This window comes from Triticum dicoccoides, chromosome 5B (genome assembly GCF_002162155.2).
Source record: "Triticum dicoccoides isolate Atlit2015 ecotype Zavitan chromosome 5B, WEW_v2.0, whole genome shotgun sequence".
NCBI classification, from domain to species: Eukaryota; Viridiplantae; Streptophyta; class Magnoliopsida; order Poales; family Poaceae; genus Triticum; species Triticum dicoccoides.
Genome location: NC_041389.1, coordinates 147,584,133 through 147,601,739, shown reverse-complemented (window position 1 = coordinate 147,601,739; position 17,607 = coordinate 147,584,133).

Here is a 17,607-nt window from a genome sequence, read left to right as displayed (position 1 = left end):
TTCGGACGATAGCCGGTTACCCGCCGAGCACTATTTTGGCGAAGTGCTGCGTGGTGCTCGTGTAATAGAGTCGTAGTGCTCAAAAAATGTTACATTCAAATGAATGTTTTATGTTGTAAAACAATATTTATGATGTAATCGCCTTTTATACTTGTGCGTTCAAGTAATGGAATATCTCATATGCGGCCGTTTATGTATACATTTGTATAACCTGAAAGATGGCAGTCGTCGGCTTCAGCCCCCACACACAAGGTGCGGGGGTGTTCGCAAAAATAGCGCGTTTTCACACTTAATCCGACGTCTCGGTCCTGTTAAGGAGGTGGTAGCGTAGCAAACGAGGCAACCGAACTATAATGCTTTATCACTTTCACTTAGCCATGGAGTTTGAGGGTGGGGCTATGACATAGCCCCTGGGGGCACCGCGCTCTCCGAATTTGGGGCGCGTATGTGCCTGATCGGGAAACGGCCCTTCATAAAAATGGAGGAATTCTAAACATTCCCTTGGTCGATCGAGTGGTTGACCAGTCTCTCGCTGTATCATGACAGTCAGTTTTCGGCTTTCTCTACTGAGGTGCTCGCCCAGCCGAACTGGGGCACAATCGCAGTAGTTCTCCTGGTGCCGCGTTAGCCGATGATACGGAACGTAAGGTAGCAAAACACAGGAGCCGGGCAAACCCAACATTTGACCAAAGACATGATTCGGAGCTGATGCATATAAGGCCTAACTCGAGACGCCGAACACTCCCGAAGGTGTTCGGTCTTTATAATGACGGGCAGAACAATGCCCTAAGCCCCTTGTGTCCAGGTACGGGCAAGTTCCTCTGGCGCGGCCGATGCCAAAACGCCAGCCTCCACTCTGGTTATAATGAGAAACCAGGGGATTATAGCAACAAGAGACAGTAAGAAAGGTTTATGTAGGGTCTTAGTCTGAAAAGAATCCTTGAAACGGGTCCCTACTGCACATCTGCGCCTGTGTCTCCGTTGTGCCGTATCCTGGACGGGTGTGCACGTTGTTCATCTGTAAAAAGAGAGGAACTTAGTTTGAAAAGAAATCGTGCAAAAAGGTACATAAAAAAATTGAAATATAAATGTAGAAAGCTGAGCCTATGCTAGCTCATTATAGCTTATATACACAAACCCTTGTGAAGGGGTGTGCGGCTAGGTAGCCCCTAGCTTATTTATTCCGGGCCCGTCCAGCCGTGTCCGGGGTCTTAGCCGACCTTTTTAATGAAATGATGCCACGTGGACCGGGCATTTTAAGCGTAAGAGACGTGTAGTGTGGTATTGCGTTAAAGCGGACGAAAGCTTCACGTCCCAGTAGTGCTTGATAGCTACTTTTGAATGGGGCGACATGAAAGGTTAGCTTTTCTGTCGGAAGTTGTCAGGTGACCCGAACACAACTTCTAGTAATAATGAGCCTGTGCACCTGGCGTAAGGGCCTGGCGCCACTCCTTTGAAAGAAGTGTGGCTATGTCGAATTGTAGTAGGGTCTATCCCCATCTTGTGGATTGTGTCCGGATATAGCAGGTTTAAGTCACTGCTGTCATCCATCAGAACTTGCGATAATTGCAGTCCGTCTATTATGGGATCCAATATCAGAGCAGTCCATCCTGCGTTCTGGATACTTCTGGAATAATCCAGATGGTCGAAAGTGATTGGTTTTGACATCCAATCTCCGTGTTCCGCTGGGGTGGACCGTGCGACACTTGTCTTAGCGAGTGCCGTGTTGTATTTCCGTACTATCACATGAAGTGAGTTTACTGTTTTGACTTCTTGTGGGAAAGTCTTCTGACTTCCGGTGCTCTGCTGGTGGGGTTCGTCATCGTCCTCGCTTGGCGCATCGAGCCCCTTGTGTTCGGCCTTGAGTCTGCCGGACTGTTTAAAAACCCAACAATTTCGGTTGGTATGGTTTGCAGGCCTTCCGGAGGTACTGTGGATTTGACATATCCGATCCAAAATTTTGTTTAAGTTGGATAGCTCATCACCGTTGTCCTTAAGAGGCAGTGTTTTATTGTTTGGCCGCGAGCTTTTGAATCCAGCGTTGACCGCCATGCTCTTTGGGATTTTTTCTTTATTCCGGCGCTGATCTTTCCTGCGCCGTGATTTTCCGTTTCCTTCTCTGATCTCGGATGTACTCGGGTCGCTGGTGCTGCGTCTTGCTAGCCAGCTGTCTTCTCCTGCGCAAAAGCGCGTCATGAGGCTTGTTAGCGCGGCCATTGTTCTTGGCTTCTCTTGGCCGATGTGTCTGGTGAGCCATTCGTCTCGGACGTTGTGTTTAAAAGCTGCTAAGGCTTCCGCGTCCGGACAGTCGACTATTTGGTTCTTTTTGGTGAGGAACCTATTCCAGAATTTGCGCGCTGACTCTCCGGGCTGTTGAGTTATATGACTTAGATCGTCTGCATCCGGAGGGCGGACATAAGTCCCTTGAAAATTTGCTCTAAACGCGTCCTCAAGCTCTTCCCAACTTCCAACAGTGTTTTCTAGGAGGCTTTTGAGCCAATGCCGAGCTGGCCCTTTGAGCTTGAGGGGTAGATATTTTATGGCGTGGAGATCATCTCCTCTAGCCATGTGTATGTGTAGTATGTAATCTTCTATCCAGACTCCGGGGTCTGTTGTGCCGTCGTATGCTTCTATGTTTATGGGTTTGAACCCTGCTGGAAATTCATGATCCAGCACCTCATCAGTGAAACATAGTGGGTGTGCGGCACCCCTGTATTTGGGTGTGCCGCTGTCTTTGAACACTTGTCGTGTTGTGTTACTTCCTGGGGCCCTCTTTTTTGGCCCATAGATGGACCTAGTTGGGCCGTCTATTTTCGCAGGATCATAAGTCGGCTTGTGTGCGGCACCGTTTGCCGCTTTTGGCCTGTCATCTGGCCGTCTATCCGGCCAGGCGGCCTCTTTATTTTGATTGTGAGGGTTCTATGGCTTCCTCGTCAAATTCTGGCAGCAGCTTGCGCTTCGGGTAGCTCTTTGTTTGATGGCCATTGCCATACTTGCCTGCGGTCTTGATTACTTTGCTCCACTTCATTCTGAGTATGTCTTCCGCTATTTTGAGCTTCCGTTTTTTCTTCTTCAAACTTCTTGCAGTGGCGACGAGTCTTTTGTGAAGGTTCTTATGCTCTGGTGGTGTGTCCGGTGTGAGGTTGTCCGGACTGTTGGTTGCTCCGGGAAGGGGCTGATTATCCGGTTCGTCCTGTTCGGACGGTTGCTTGGTTGCATGTTCGTCGTCCACTGGTTTGCCCTGCTCTATTGCTTGGTCATTAGGAATGCTGCTTTGATTGAGGCGAGACTTAGGGCGGCGTCTACATCGCCGTTTTGGTTGTGTATCGGCGGGATTATCCTTTGCCGCGTCCCGTTGTTCCTTGTTATCGCTTCCTTTTGGGGTGTCCACCATATATATGTCATGTGTCAAGGTGGCCTTCCAGTGCCCTGTAGGCGCTGGTTCTTGATCGTCTCCGGCATCGTCGTCCATACCGTCGATGTCTTCGGAGTCGTAGTTTAGCACGTCGGTTAGATCGTCGACAGTGGCTATGAAGTGGGTGGTGGGTGGGCTCTGAATTTCTTCGTCGCCCGCGTCCCAACCATCCTGGCCGTAGTCCGTCCAGGGCTCTCCGGATAGCGAGAGATGCTTCAGCAAATTTAAGATGTCGCCGAAGGGTGAGTATTAAAAGATGTCCGCAGCGGTGAACTCCATGATCGGCGCCCAATCGGATTTGATTGGCAGGGGCGCAGGAGGTTTGGAGTCCGGCAGGGAGTCCGGCACCTCGGAGTCATGAGCTTTATGCGGGACAAGGTCAGTGTTCGGCTCTATCGCCATGGAAGTTGCAGCTCCCGAGGCGGTGTCCAGCCATCCGTCCTCGATCTGCGCGATCGGCTCCGGACTATTGGCCGGAGCGGATTCGTGTGCGGCCTCCAAGGTACTGTCCGGCGGCAGAGTTAGGTCGTGCCCATCGTGACAGTGCGGCACGCTCGGCTGTGGCTCGGATCCATTGAAGATCAAGTCCCCGCGGATATCGGCCGTGAAGTTTAGGCTTCCAAACCTGACCTGACGGCCAGGGGCGTAGCTTTCGATCTGCTCCAGATGGCCAAACGAATTGGCCCGCAGTGCGAAGCCGCCGAATACGAAGATCTGTTCGGGGAGAAAAGTCTCACCCAGGACTGCGTGATTGTTGATTGAAGAGGCCATCAAGCCTATCGGTGACGACACAGAGGAACTCTCAATGAAAGCACCAATGTCGGTGTCAAAACCGGTGGATCTCGGGTAGGGGGTCCCAAACTGTGCGTCTAGGCGGATGGTAACAGGAGACAAGGGACACGATGTTTTTCCCAGGTTTGGGCCCTCTTGATGGAGGTAAAACCCTACGTCCTGCTTGATTGATATTGATATTGTGGATGTTACAAGAGTGGATCTACCACGAGATCAAGGAGGCTAAACCCTAGAAGCTAGCCTATGGTATGATTGTAATGGTTGTTGTCCTGTCCTAGGACTAAAGCCATCCGGTTTATATAAACACCGGAGAGGGCTAGGGTTACATAGAGTCGGTTACAATGGTAGGACATCTACATATCCGTATCGCCAAGCTTGCCTTCCACGCCAAGGAAAGTCCCATCCGGACACGGGACGGAGTCTTCAATCTTGTATCTTCATAGTCTTGGAGTCCGGTCGACAATGATAGTCCGGCCGATGATAGTTCGGCCGATGATGGTAGTCCGGCTATCCAGACACCCCCTAATCCAGGACTCCCTCACTTAGGGTTAACTTGACGAGCCTAGCATGTACGGACATGGCCTCGGAACACACAGACCGAAAGGTCGAACATGAGTCGTATGGAATATACGATCAACATGGAGATGTTCACCGATGATGACTAGTCCGTCTCACGTGATGATCGGACACGGCCTAGTCAACTCGGATCGTGTAACACTTAGATGACTAGAGGGATGTCTAATCTGAGTGGGAGTTCATTGAAATAATTTGATTAGATGAACTTAATTATCATGAACTTAGTCTAAAACCTTTGCAAATATGTCTTGTAGATCAAATGGCCAATGCTCATGTCAACATGAACTTCAACGCGTTCCTAGAGAAAACCAAGCTGAAAGATGATGGCAACAACTATACGGACTGGGTCCGGAACCTGAGGATCATCCTCATAGCTGCCAAGAAAGCATATGTCCTAGATGGACCGCTAGGTGAAGCACCCATCCTAGAGAACCAAGACATTATGAACGCTTGGCAGTCACGTGCTGATGATTACTCCCTCGTTCAGTGCGGCATGCTTTACAGCCTAGAACCGGGGCTCCAAAAGCGTTTTGAGCAACATGGAGCATATGAGATGTTCGAGGAGCTGAAAATGGTTTTCCAAGCTCATGCCCGGGTCGAGAGATATGAAGTCTTCGACAAGTTCTATAGTTGTAAGATGGAGGAAAATAGTTCTGTTAGTGAGCACATACTCAAAATGTCTGGGTTACACAACCGCCTGTCCCAGCTGGACATTAACCTCCCGGATGAGGCGGTCATTGAAAGAATCCTTCAGTCGCTCCCACCGAGCTACGAGAGCTTTGTGATGAACTACAATATGCAGGGGATGGTGAAAACTATTCCTGAAGTATTTTCAATGCTGAAGTCGGCAGAGGTAGAAATCAAGAAAGAACATCAAGTGTTGATGGTCAATAAAACCACCAAGTTCAAGAAGGGCAAGGGTAAGAAGAACTTCAAGAAGGATGGCAAGGATGTTGCTGCGCCCAGTAAACCAGTTGCCGGGAAGAAGTCAAAGAATGGACCCAAGCCTGAGACTGAGTGCTTTTATTGCAAGGGGAAGGGTCACTGGAAGCGGAACTGCCCCAAATACTTAGCAGACAAGAAGCCGGCAACACTAAAGGTATATTTGATATACATGTAATTGATGTGTACCTTACCAGTACTCGTAGTAACTCGTGGGTATTCGATACTGGTGCCGTTGCTCATATTTGTAACTCATAGCAGGATCTGCAGAATAAGCGGAGACTGGCGAAGGACGAGGTGACGATGCGCGTCGGGAATGGTTCCAAGATCGATGTGATCGCTGTCGGCACGCTACCTCTGCATTTACCTACGGGATTAGTTTTAAACCTTAATAATTGTTATTTAGTGCCAAGTTTGAGCATGAACATTGTATCTGGATCTCGTTTAATATGAGATGGCTACTCATTTAAATCCGAGAATAATGGTTGTTCTATTTATATGAGAGATATGTTTTATGGTCATGCCCCGATGGTCAATGGTTTATTCTTAATGAATCTCGAACGTAATGTTACACATATTCATAGTGTGAATACCAAAAGATGTAAAGTTGATAATGATAGTCCCACATACTTGTGGCACTGCCGCCTTGGTCACATTGGTGTCAAGCACATGAAGAAGCTCCATGCTGATGGACTTTTAGAGTCTCTCGATTATGAATCATTTGACACATGCGAACCATGCCTCATGGGCAAAATGACCAAGACTCCGTTCTCCGGAACAATGGAGCGAGCAACCAACTTATTGTTAATCATACATACCGATGTGTGCGGTCCAATGAGCGTTGAGGCTCGCGGAGGATATCGTTATGTTCTCACTCTCATTGATGACTTGAGTAGATATGGGTATGTCTACTTAATGAAACACAAGTCTGAGACCTTTGAAAAGTTCAAGGAATTTCAGAATGAGGTAGAGAATCAACGTGACCGAAAGATAAAGTTCCTACGATCAGATCGTGGAGGAGAATATTTAAGTCACGAATTTGGTACGCATTTAAGGAAATGTGGAATCGTTTCACAACTCACGCCGCCTGGAACACCTCAGCGTAACAGTGTGTCCGAACGTCGTAATCGCACTCTATTGGATATGTGCGGTCTATGATGTCTCTTACCGATTTACCGCTATCATTTTGGGGATACGCTCTAGAGACAGCTACATTCACTTTAAATAGGGCACCGTCTAAATCCGTTGAGACGACACCGTATGAATTATGGTCCGGGAAGAAACCTAAGCTGTCGTTTCTAAAAGTTTGGGGATGCGATGCTTATGTCAAGAAACTTCAACCTGAAAAGCTCGAACCCAAGTCGGAAAAATGCGTCTTCATAGGATACCCTAAGGAAGCCATTGGGTATACCTTCTACTTAAGATCCGAGGGCAAGATCTTTGTTGCCAAGAACGGATGCTTTCTGGAAAAAGAGTTTCTCTCGAAAGAAGTAAGTGGGAGGAAATTAGAACTCGATGAAGTACTACCTCTTGAACAGGAAAGTAGTGCAGCTCAGGAAAATGTTCGTGTGATGCCTACACCAACTAGAGAGGAAAATAATGATGATGATCAAGGTACTTCGGATCAAGTTGCTACTGAACTTCGTAGGTCCACAAGGACACGTTCCGCACCAGAGTGGTACGGCAACCCTGTCTTGGAAATCATGTTGTTAGACAACGGTGAACCTTTGAATTATGAAGAAGCGATGGCGGGCCCAGATTCCAACAAATGGCTTGAAGCCATGCAATCTGAGATAGAATCCATGTATGAAAACAAAGTATGGACTTTGACAGACTTGCCCGATGATCGGCAAGCGATAGAAAACAAATGGATCTTTAAGAAGAAGACAGACGCGGATGGTAATGTTACCATCTATAAAGCTCGACTTTTTGCTAAAGGTTATCGGCAAGTTCAGGGGGTTGACTACGATGAGACATTCTCTCCCGTAGTGAAGCTGAAGTCCATCCGAATCATGTTAGCAATTGCCGCATACTATGATTATGAGATATGGCAGATGGACGTCAAAACGGCATTCCTTAACGGACATCTTAAGGAAGAACTGTATATGATGCAGCCAGAAGGTTTTGTCGATCCTAAGAATGCTAATAAAGTATGCAAGCTCCAGCGATCCATTTATGGGCTGGTGCAAGCATCTCGGAGTTGGAACATTCGCTTTGATGAGATGATCAAAGCGTTTGGGTTTATGCAGACTTATGGAGAAGCCTGCGTTTACAAGAAAGTGAGTGGGAGCTCTGTAGCATTTCTCATATTATATGTAGATGACATACTCTTGATGGGAAATGATACAGAACTTTTGGACAACATTATGGCCTACTTGAATAAGTGTTTTTCAATGAAGGACCTTGGAGAAGCTGCTTACATATTAGGCATCAAGATCTATAGGGATAGATCGAGACGCCTCATAGGTCTTTCACAAAGCACATACCTTGATAAGATTTTGAAGAAGTTCAAAATGGATCAGTCCAAGAAAGGGTTCTTGCCTGTATTGCAAGGTGTGAGATTGAGCTCGGCTCAATGCCCGATCACGGCAAAAGATAAAGAAGAGATGAGTGTCATCCCCTATGCTTCAGCCATAGGATCTATTATGTATGCCATGCTGTGTACCAGACCTGATGTAAACCTTGCCGTAAGTTTGGTAGGAAGGTACCAAAGTAATCCCGGCAAGGAACACTGGACAGCGGTCAAGAATATCCTGAAGTACCTGAAAAGGACAAAGGACATGTTTCTCATTTATGGAGGTGACGAAGAGCTCATCGTAAAGGGTTACGTCGACGCTAGCTTCGACACAGATCTAGATGACTCTAAGTCACAAACCGGATACGTGTATATGTTGAATGGTGGAGCAGTAAGCTGGTGCAGCTGCAAGCAGAGCGTCGTGGCGGGATCTACATGTGAAGCAGAGTACATGGCAGCCTCGGAGGCAGCGCATGAAGCAATTTGGGTGAAGGAGTTCATCACCGACCTCGGAGTCATACCCAATGCGTCGGGGCTGATCAAACTCTTCTGTGACAACACTGGAGGTATTGCCCTTGCCAAGGAGCCCAGGTTTCACAAGAAGACCAGGCACATCAAGCATCATTTCAACTCCATCCGTGAAAATGTTCAAGATGGAGACATAGATATTTGCAAAGTACATACAGATCTGAATGTCGCAGATCCGTTGACTAAACCTCTTTCGCGAGGAAAACATGATCAACACCAGAACTCTATGGGTGTTCGATTCATCACAATGTAACTAGATTATTGACTCTAGTGCAAGTGGGAGACTGTTGGAAATATGCCCTAGAGGCAATAATAAAAGATTATTATTATATTTCCTTGTTCATGATAATTGTCTTTATTCATGCTATAACTATATTATCAGGAAATTGTAATACACGTGTGAATACATGCACCATAATACGTCCCAAGTAAGCCTCTAGTTGACTAGCTCGTTGATCAACAGATAGTCATGGTTTCTTGACTATGGACATATAAGGCCAGACTCGCGACGCCGAACACTCCCTAAGGTATTCGGACTTTACAACATATACTGGGCTGGATAACACCCTCAATAATAATCCCTAAGTTTCTAGGTATGTACATTAGTCTGGTGTGACAAAAATGCCGAAAACGCCAGTATCCCTCCTGGTTGTATCAAGTTTTCAAAGGGGAAGAAGCAACAGGAGACATTAAAAAGGTTTATGCAGGGTCTTAATCTAGAGAGAAACCTTTGAGCGGGGCCCTGCTGCACGTCTGTGCCTTTATCTCCGTTGTGCCGTATCGTGGAACGGTGTAGCATGGTGATCATCTGTAAAAAGGAAAAACCCAGGTGAAAGACTTCGTGCGAGGAGTTGGTTAATCTGATTGAACCATGAAAATGTAATATGTTATTGTATTGATAGGTTCGAGCCAAACTATGGTTTTTTTTGCGAGCAACCCCTACCACCGTTTATGGGGATATCCCCGCTGGGCTGTTACATTTGGTGGAGCGCCGGACTCATCTAACCGTGTCCGTGGTCTTGACGACCAACCGTTTATTCTGGTTGGAGGGGCCGCTCAGTGTTCGGCTGCTATAGCCGCCACATGTTCTTCTGCCGTAAGGAATGCTTTGTATTTCCGCTAACTGTGATGATGCCACGTGGATCGGGCATCTTAAGTTTAAGGTAGGCATAGTGCGGTACTGCATTAAAATGAGCGAAGGCCGTTCTTCCGAGTAGTGCATGATAGCCGCTTCGGAATGGAGCAATGTCGAAGATTAGTTCTTCGCTTCTGAAGTTGTCGGGAGAACCGAATACAACCTCTAGTACTATAGAGCCCGTGCAGTGGGCCTCGACGCCTGGTATCACTCCTTTAAAGGTAGTGTTCCTTTGGCTGATTCTTGACGGGTCTATCCCCATTTTGCAAACAGTGTCCTGATATATCAGGTTAAGACTACTGCCGCCGTCCATAAGGACTCGAGTGAGATGGTATCCATCAATTATTTGGTCGAGCACCAAGGCAGCCGATCCTCCATGCCGGATACTGGTCGGATGATCCGTACGGTCGAAGGTGATCGGGCAGGCCGACCAAGGATTGAATTTGGGGGCGACGGGCTCCACAACGTATACGTCTCTGAGTGCGTGTTTGCGCCTTCTCTTTGGAATGTGAGTTGCGTAAATCATATTCACTGTTTTGACTTATGGTGGGAATTTTTTCTGTCCCCCAGTGTTCGGCTGGCGAGGCTCATCTTCGTCCTCACTTGGCGTCTCCCTCCCCTTGTGTTCGGCATTTAGCTTGCCGACCTGCTTGAAAACCCATCACTCTCTGTGGGTGTGATTTGCAGGTTTTTCGGGGGTGTCATGGATCTGACATAATTTGTCTAGAATATTATTTAGGCTAGACGGTCCGTCCCTGCTGCCTTTAAATGACTTCTTCCATTGACCGGGTCGAGAGCCCCTGAATTCGGCGTTTACCGTCGTGTTATCTGGGCTGTTTTCATTGTTTCGACGCTTGTTTTTATTGCGTCGCGGCTTCCCGTTGCCATCTCTGACTTCGGATGAGCCTGGGTCGCTGGTGCCACTACGGGCCAGCCAACTGTCCTCGCCTGCGCAAAAGCGGGTCATGAGGCTTGTTAAGGCTGCCATTGTCCTCGGCTTTTCTTGGCCGAGGTGTTTGGCAAGCCATTTGTCCCGGACACTGTGCTTGAAGGCCGCTAAGGCTTCAGCGTCCTGGCAGTCGACGATTTGATTCTTCCTAGTAAGAAATCTGTTCCAAAGTTTCCGGGCTGACTCTTCGGGCTGTTGAATTATGTGACTTAGGTCGTCTGCATCCGGAGGTCGGACATAGGTCCCTTGAAAATTGGCCCTAAAAGCATCCTCAAGTTCTTCCCAACTTCCACTTGAGTTTTCGGGGAGGCTTTTTAACCAGTGACGAGCTAGTCCTTTCAACTTGAGGGGTAGGTATTTAATGGCGTGGAGATCATCTCCGCGGGCCATATGAATGTGAAGGATAAAATCCTCAATCCAGACCCTAGGGTCTGTCGTTCCGTCATATGGTTCTATATTCACGGGTTTAAATCCTTCCGGGATTCATGGTCCAGCACCTCATCGGTGAAGCACAGGTGGTGCGCAGCACCCCTGTATTTGGACGTGTCATGGCATGCTGTCGACGGTTGTTGTGTTCGGTTCTGATTCCTGGCTGGTATTCAATCGATGTGATCGTTTTGGTGGCTCTGATCCTGTGCCGAAGTGCGCTTCCTAGATCCATAGATGGACCAAGACATACCAGAATTTTTGTCCAGGAGCTCACGTAAATCGCGTGCTGACTTGTGTGTGGCATCATTAGCCGTTCTATCGTGGCCACGGGGTGGTCGGTCCGGCTTATCAGCCATTTTCGGCTGAATGGGCTCTATGGCCTCGTCGTCGAATTTGGGCAGCAGCTTGCGCTTTGGATAGCTCTTTGTGTGGCGATCGCCACCATATTTTTCTCCAGTGTCAAGCACTTTATTCCATCTATGGTTGAGCGTGTCTTGCGCGCCCTTTTTGCTTCTGCTTCTTTAGGCTCCTTGCAGTGGCAATAAGCCTTCTATGGAGGTTTTCTTGTTCCAAGTGTTTTTCTGGGATGATGAGTGCATCATCGTCTGGACTGTTCTCCTCTCCGGAGATAGATTGATTAATTTTACCCTCGGGATCGGCGTCATCTGGCATCGGCTCCGGACTATGTTCACCGTCCCCTGACTCATCATGCTCCATCGCTGGGTCCATGGGGTCATCGTTTCCTTTGGAGTCGACCAGAGTATTATTCTTTCTTGCGCTGTTGTCGCTGTTTTTACTGTGGCGGGATTTAGAGCGGCACCGACAACGTCGCTTTGGTGGCTTATCGAGGGGATTATCCTTCGTTGCATCGTCACCATCGCCTTATTTTGGCGTGTCCACCATGTATATATCATATGATGAGGTGGCAGTCTAGCACCCGGTGGGCGGTGGTTCCTGTTCCTCTCCTATGTCGTCATAAATACCGTCGACGTCTTCGGAGTCGAAATCGAGCGTGTCAGTTAAGTCATCGACAGTGTCTATTAAGTGGATGGTGGGTGGGGAACAAATTTCTTCGTCGTCCACTTCCCACTCGAGCCGAACATAGTTTGGACAGGAGTCTCCTGACAGGGAGAGAGACCTTAATGAGTTTAGCGTATCACCGAAGGGCGAGTGCTGAAAGATATCCGCGGAGGTGAACTCCATGACCGGTGCCAATCTGATTCGATAGGCACGGTTGTACGCGGTTTGGATCCTGTAGCCGGAGACGAGTCCGAGGGTCCGATGACACCATCCTCACAGGAGGTGGGATTAGTGTTCAGCTCCAACACCGATGAGTGCGCGGCCTCCATGGCGGGGTCCATCCATTCATCCTCGGAAGGCACGATCTACTCCGGATTGATTCCCGGCACCGCCGCAGGGGTGATCTCCCGAACACTATCCGATGGAAGATCAAAGTCATGCTCGTCGTGACCGTTCGGCGTACCTGACATGGGCTCGAATCCATCGATGATCAAGTCTCCGCGGATGTCGGCAATATAGTTCAAGCTTCCAAACCTGACCTGATGGCCAGGGGCATAGCTATCGATCTGCTCCAGATGGCCATGCGAGTCGGCAAGCAGGATAAAGCCGCCGAATACGAAGATCCGTCCGGGAAGGAAAACCTCCCCCTGGACCGCGTTATTGAAGACAATTGAAGGAGCCATCAAGCCTTACCGCGACGACACAGTGGAACTCTCGATGAAAGCACCAATGTCGGTGTCAAAACCGGCGGATCTCGGGTAGGGGGTCCCGAACTGTGCGTCTAAGGCTAATGGTAACAGGAGACAGGGGACACGATGTTTACCCAGGTTCGGGCCCTCTCGACGGAGGTAATACCCTACTTCCTTCTTGATTGATCTTGATGATATGAGTATTACAAGAGTTGATCTACCACGAGATCGTAGAGGCTAAACCCTAGAAGCTAGCCTATGATTATGATTGTTGTTGTCCTACAGACTAAACCCTCCGGTTTATATAGACACCGGAGGGGGATAAGGTTACACAAAGTCAGTTACAGAGAAGTAGATCTACATATCCGAATTGCCAAGCTTGCCTTCCATGCAAAGGAGATCCCATCCGGACACGGGACGAAGTCTTCAATCTTGTATCTTCATAGCCCAACAGTCCGGCCAAAGTATATAGTCCGGTTGTCCAAGGACCCCTTAATCCAGGACCCCCTCAGCGTTAGTCCTCACTTTTCGTCCCTTTTGGTCATTTGATGACAAAGAGGGAGAAATTTGAGTTAGTCTTCAAGCGGGTCTATATATGTGCATTTTTTTGCTAAGTTACAACTCTCGCTCTTCTGAAGTATTTGTTGGATCGAGTTGTAAACTTAAGTCCGATGGTGGTCTGATACTTTTGCTTTGTTTTTTGCATGCTATTCCCTCATATATGTTAATGCATGCATGTTGAATTACATTAGTCGCCATATTTCATCATGCATTTCAAATTCTTCATTTGATATGTTAAATGCGTGTATGAATTACAAGATATAGGGGGAGATCTCCATGATATTACTCTACAATGTGCATTGCTTTTTTAAAGCAAATTCCTCGCATATGCACATCTTCAGGGGGAGTTCTTCTATATATTGCAATCAAATTCTGCAATATTGAGCACTTTCAATTGATATGTTTATCCCCGTTGAAAACATAACCTATTTGTCATCAATCACCAAAAAGGGGGAGATTTTAAGTGCATCTAGTGCCCCTTAGTGATTTTGGTGTATTGAAGACTTATAGGTTAAGGGACTAATATGTTTGTGAGCGTACACAGGCTCTATAAGTCGATGAGGAGTTTGATATTTACGATGAAAGTCAACCCCTAAAAATGTATGTCTTCAGCTGAAGACTTTGGTTCTCTTGGAGATTTTGAAAGTGAAGAAATTGGTGTAACCTTGAAGACTTGGATATTCATGCGAGGATTATGAAGCATGAAGACTTTTGTGTTTGTAGTTTCATTTTCTGTTTCTTGAGACATAGGAAACATCTTACTGTTAAAGGGGGTTGCGGTAAAACTAAGGAAACTGATTTCCAAGTGTTGCTCATCTCAAAATCCTACACCTACCCAATCCTTTCGAGTGAAGCCATTGGAAATCTCATATCAGTTCTATCAATTTCTTAAGTGACAGAGACAAAGATCTTATGGTCTCTGAGGAATTTTTTCTGACTGTATAGAGACAAAGATCTTATGGTCTCATATCAGTGCGGATCGCCTACACAATGAGGAACATGATAGCCCTGAGGAATTTGAACCTCAAATATCTGGTCGTTGCTGTGCTATGCACCAGCTGTCCCAAATACCCACCTAACGGTCATATCATTGAAGGGCATTTATGTCTTATCATGTTGGGTTGCTCCCCAGGCTATAAATAGCCTCCCCTACAACCACTAGCTGGTTGGCTGCTCCGCAAGAAGCTGACACTTGTAATTGAGAGCATCCCATCCTCCGAGGACTTTGAGCGAAAATCATCAAGTGAGGAAAACCCAAAACCCAAACCCAAACACCTACAAACCCAAAGTGATTGAGCATCACTGAAGAGATTGTTCTTGTGTGGAACCGACGCTTGTTACCTTTGAGGACTGTGTATCCTCCAGACGGTTAGGCGTCATGGTCTGAGCATCCAAGAGGAATTGTGGATCGCCGAGTGACCAAGTCTGTGAAGGTTTGGAAGTCACCTGAAGTCTTACCACGAGTGTTGGGCGAGGTTTGTGTGACTTTAGCTCAAGGAGAATATGGTGAGGACTGTGTGTCCGGGACTATGTGTCCTTGAGTTTAAATACTTAGCCGCTACGCACAACTGTCACAACAGTTGGAACTAGTCTACCAAATCATTGTCTTCACCAAGCCAACTGGTTCTATTTCCTCAACCCTTTCATTTCCTCTTTCATGTGTTAATGTACCTGGTCATTACTGTTTGAAGACTTTGACTGAAGACTTTTTCTATTTCCTCAATCCAATTTCTTCAGTCACATAGTCTTCCGCATGCTTATCCTGTTATCATGCTATCTGTACTATGTGCTTGTTTTCATTTCATCATGATGACTATGTTGTTGCTCTGTTATGCTTATACCTGAGTACTTATTCCGCTGCTAGTGTGTCATTGCTTAGGAATTTCTTCACCTAGAAATTCCTCAGTGACGAATTTGTAAAAATCGCCTATTCACCCCCCCTCTGGTCGATATAATGCACTTTCATGTAGCAGCCACATAAAACTTGCAACAACAAAGTAGAGGACGTCTAACTTGTTTTTGTAGGGCATGTTGTGATGTGATATGGTCAAGACATGATGTGATATACGTTATTGTATGAGATGATCATGTTTTGTAGAAGTTATCGGCAACTGGCAGGAGCCTTAAGCCGGTGATGATGGAGATCATGACGGTGCTTTGGAGATGGAGATCAAAGGCACAAGGTGATGATGGCCATATCATGTCACATATTTTGATTGCATGTGATGTTTATCTTTTATGCTTCTTATTTTTCTTAGTCCGGCGGTAGCATTATAAGATGATCCCTTACTAAAATTTCAAGGTATAATGGTTCTCCCTAAGTATGTACCATTGCGACAGTTCTTCGTGCTGAGACACCACGTGATGATCGGGTATGATAGGCTCTACGTTCACATACAACGAGTGAAAGCCAGTTTTGCACATGCAGAATACTCGGGTTAAACTCGACGATCCTAGCATATGCAGATATGGCCTCGGAACACTGGAGACCGAAAGGTCGAGCATGAATCATATAGTAGATATGATCAACATAGAGATGTTCACCATTGAAAACTACTCCATCTCACGTGATGATCGGACATGGTTTAGTTGATATGGATCACGTGATCATTTAGATGACTAGAGGGATGTCTATCTAAGTGGGAGTTCTTAAGTAATATGATTAATTGAACTTTAATTTATCACGAACTTAGTCCTGAAAGTATTTTGCAAATTATGTTGTAGATCAATAGCTCGCGTTGTAGCTTCCCTCTGTTTTTGATATGTTCCTAGGGAAAACTAAGTTGAAAGATGATAGTAGCAATGATGCAGACTAGGTCCGTGATATGAGGTTTATCCTCATTGCTGCATAGAAGAATTATGTTCTTGATGGATCGCTAGGTGACAGACCTATTGCAGGAGCAGATGCAAACATTATGAATGATTGTCAAGCTCGATATGATGACTACTTGATAGTTTTGTGCGCCATGCTTTACGGATTGGAATCAGGACTTCAAAGACGTTTTGAACGTCATGGAGCATATGAGATGTTCCAAGAGTTGAAGTTAATATTTCAAGCAAATGCCCGAGTTCAGAGATATGAAGTCTCCAACAAGTTCTATAGCTAAAAGATGGAGGAGAATAGCTCAAGCAGTGAGCATGTGCTTGGATTGTCTTGGCACTACAATCGCTTGAATCAAGTGGGAGTTAATCTTCCAGATAAGATAGTGATTGATAGAGTTCTCTAGTCACCATCACCAAGTTACTAGAACTTCATGATCAACTATAATATGCAAGGGATAACTAAAGCGATTCTCGAGCTCTTCGTGATGCTGAAATCATCGAAGGTAGAAATCAAGAAAAAGCATCAAGTGTTGATGATTAAACAAGACCACTAGTTTCAAGTAAATGGCAAAGGTAAAAAAAGGGGAACACCAAGAAGAATGGCAAGCTAGTTGTCACTCCCATGAAGAAGCCCAAAGTTAGACCTAAGCCTGAAACTGAGTGCTTCTACTGCAAAGGAAATGGTCACTGGAAGCGGAAGTACCCCAAATATTTGGCGGATAAGAGGGATGGCAAAGTGAACAAAGGTATATTTGATATACAGGTTATTGATGTGTACCTAGCTAGTGTTCATAGTAGCCCCTGGGTATTCGATACTTGTTCGGTTGCTATGATTAGTAACTCAAAACAGGAGTTGTAGAATAAATAGAGACTAGTTGAGGATGAAGTGACGATAAATGTTGTAAGTGGTTCCGAGATTGATATGATCATCATCACACACCCCCTATACTTTCGGGATTAGTGTTAAACCTAAATAAATGTTATTTTTTGTTTGCATTGAGCATGAATATGATTAGATCATGTTTATTGCAATATAGTTATTGATTTAAGACAAAGGATAATTGTTATTCAGTTTACATGAATAAAACCTTCTATGGTCACACACCCAATATTGAATCTCGATCGTAATGATACACATATTCATAATATTGATGCCAAAAGATGCAAAGTTGATAATGATAGTGCAACTTATTTGTGGCACTGCCGTTTGGGTTATATCGGTGTAAAGCGCAT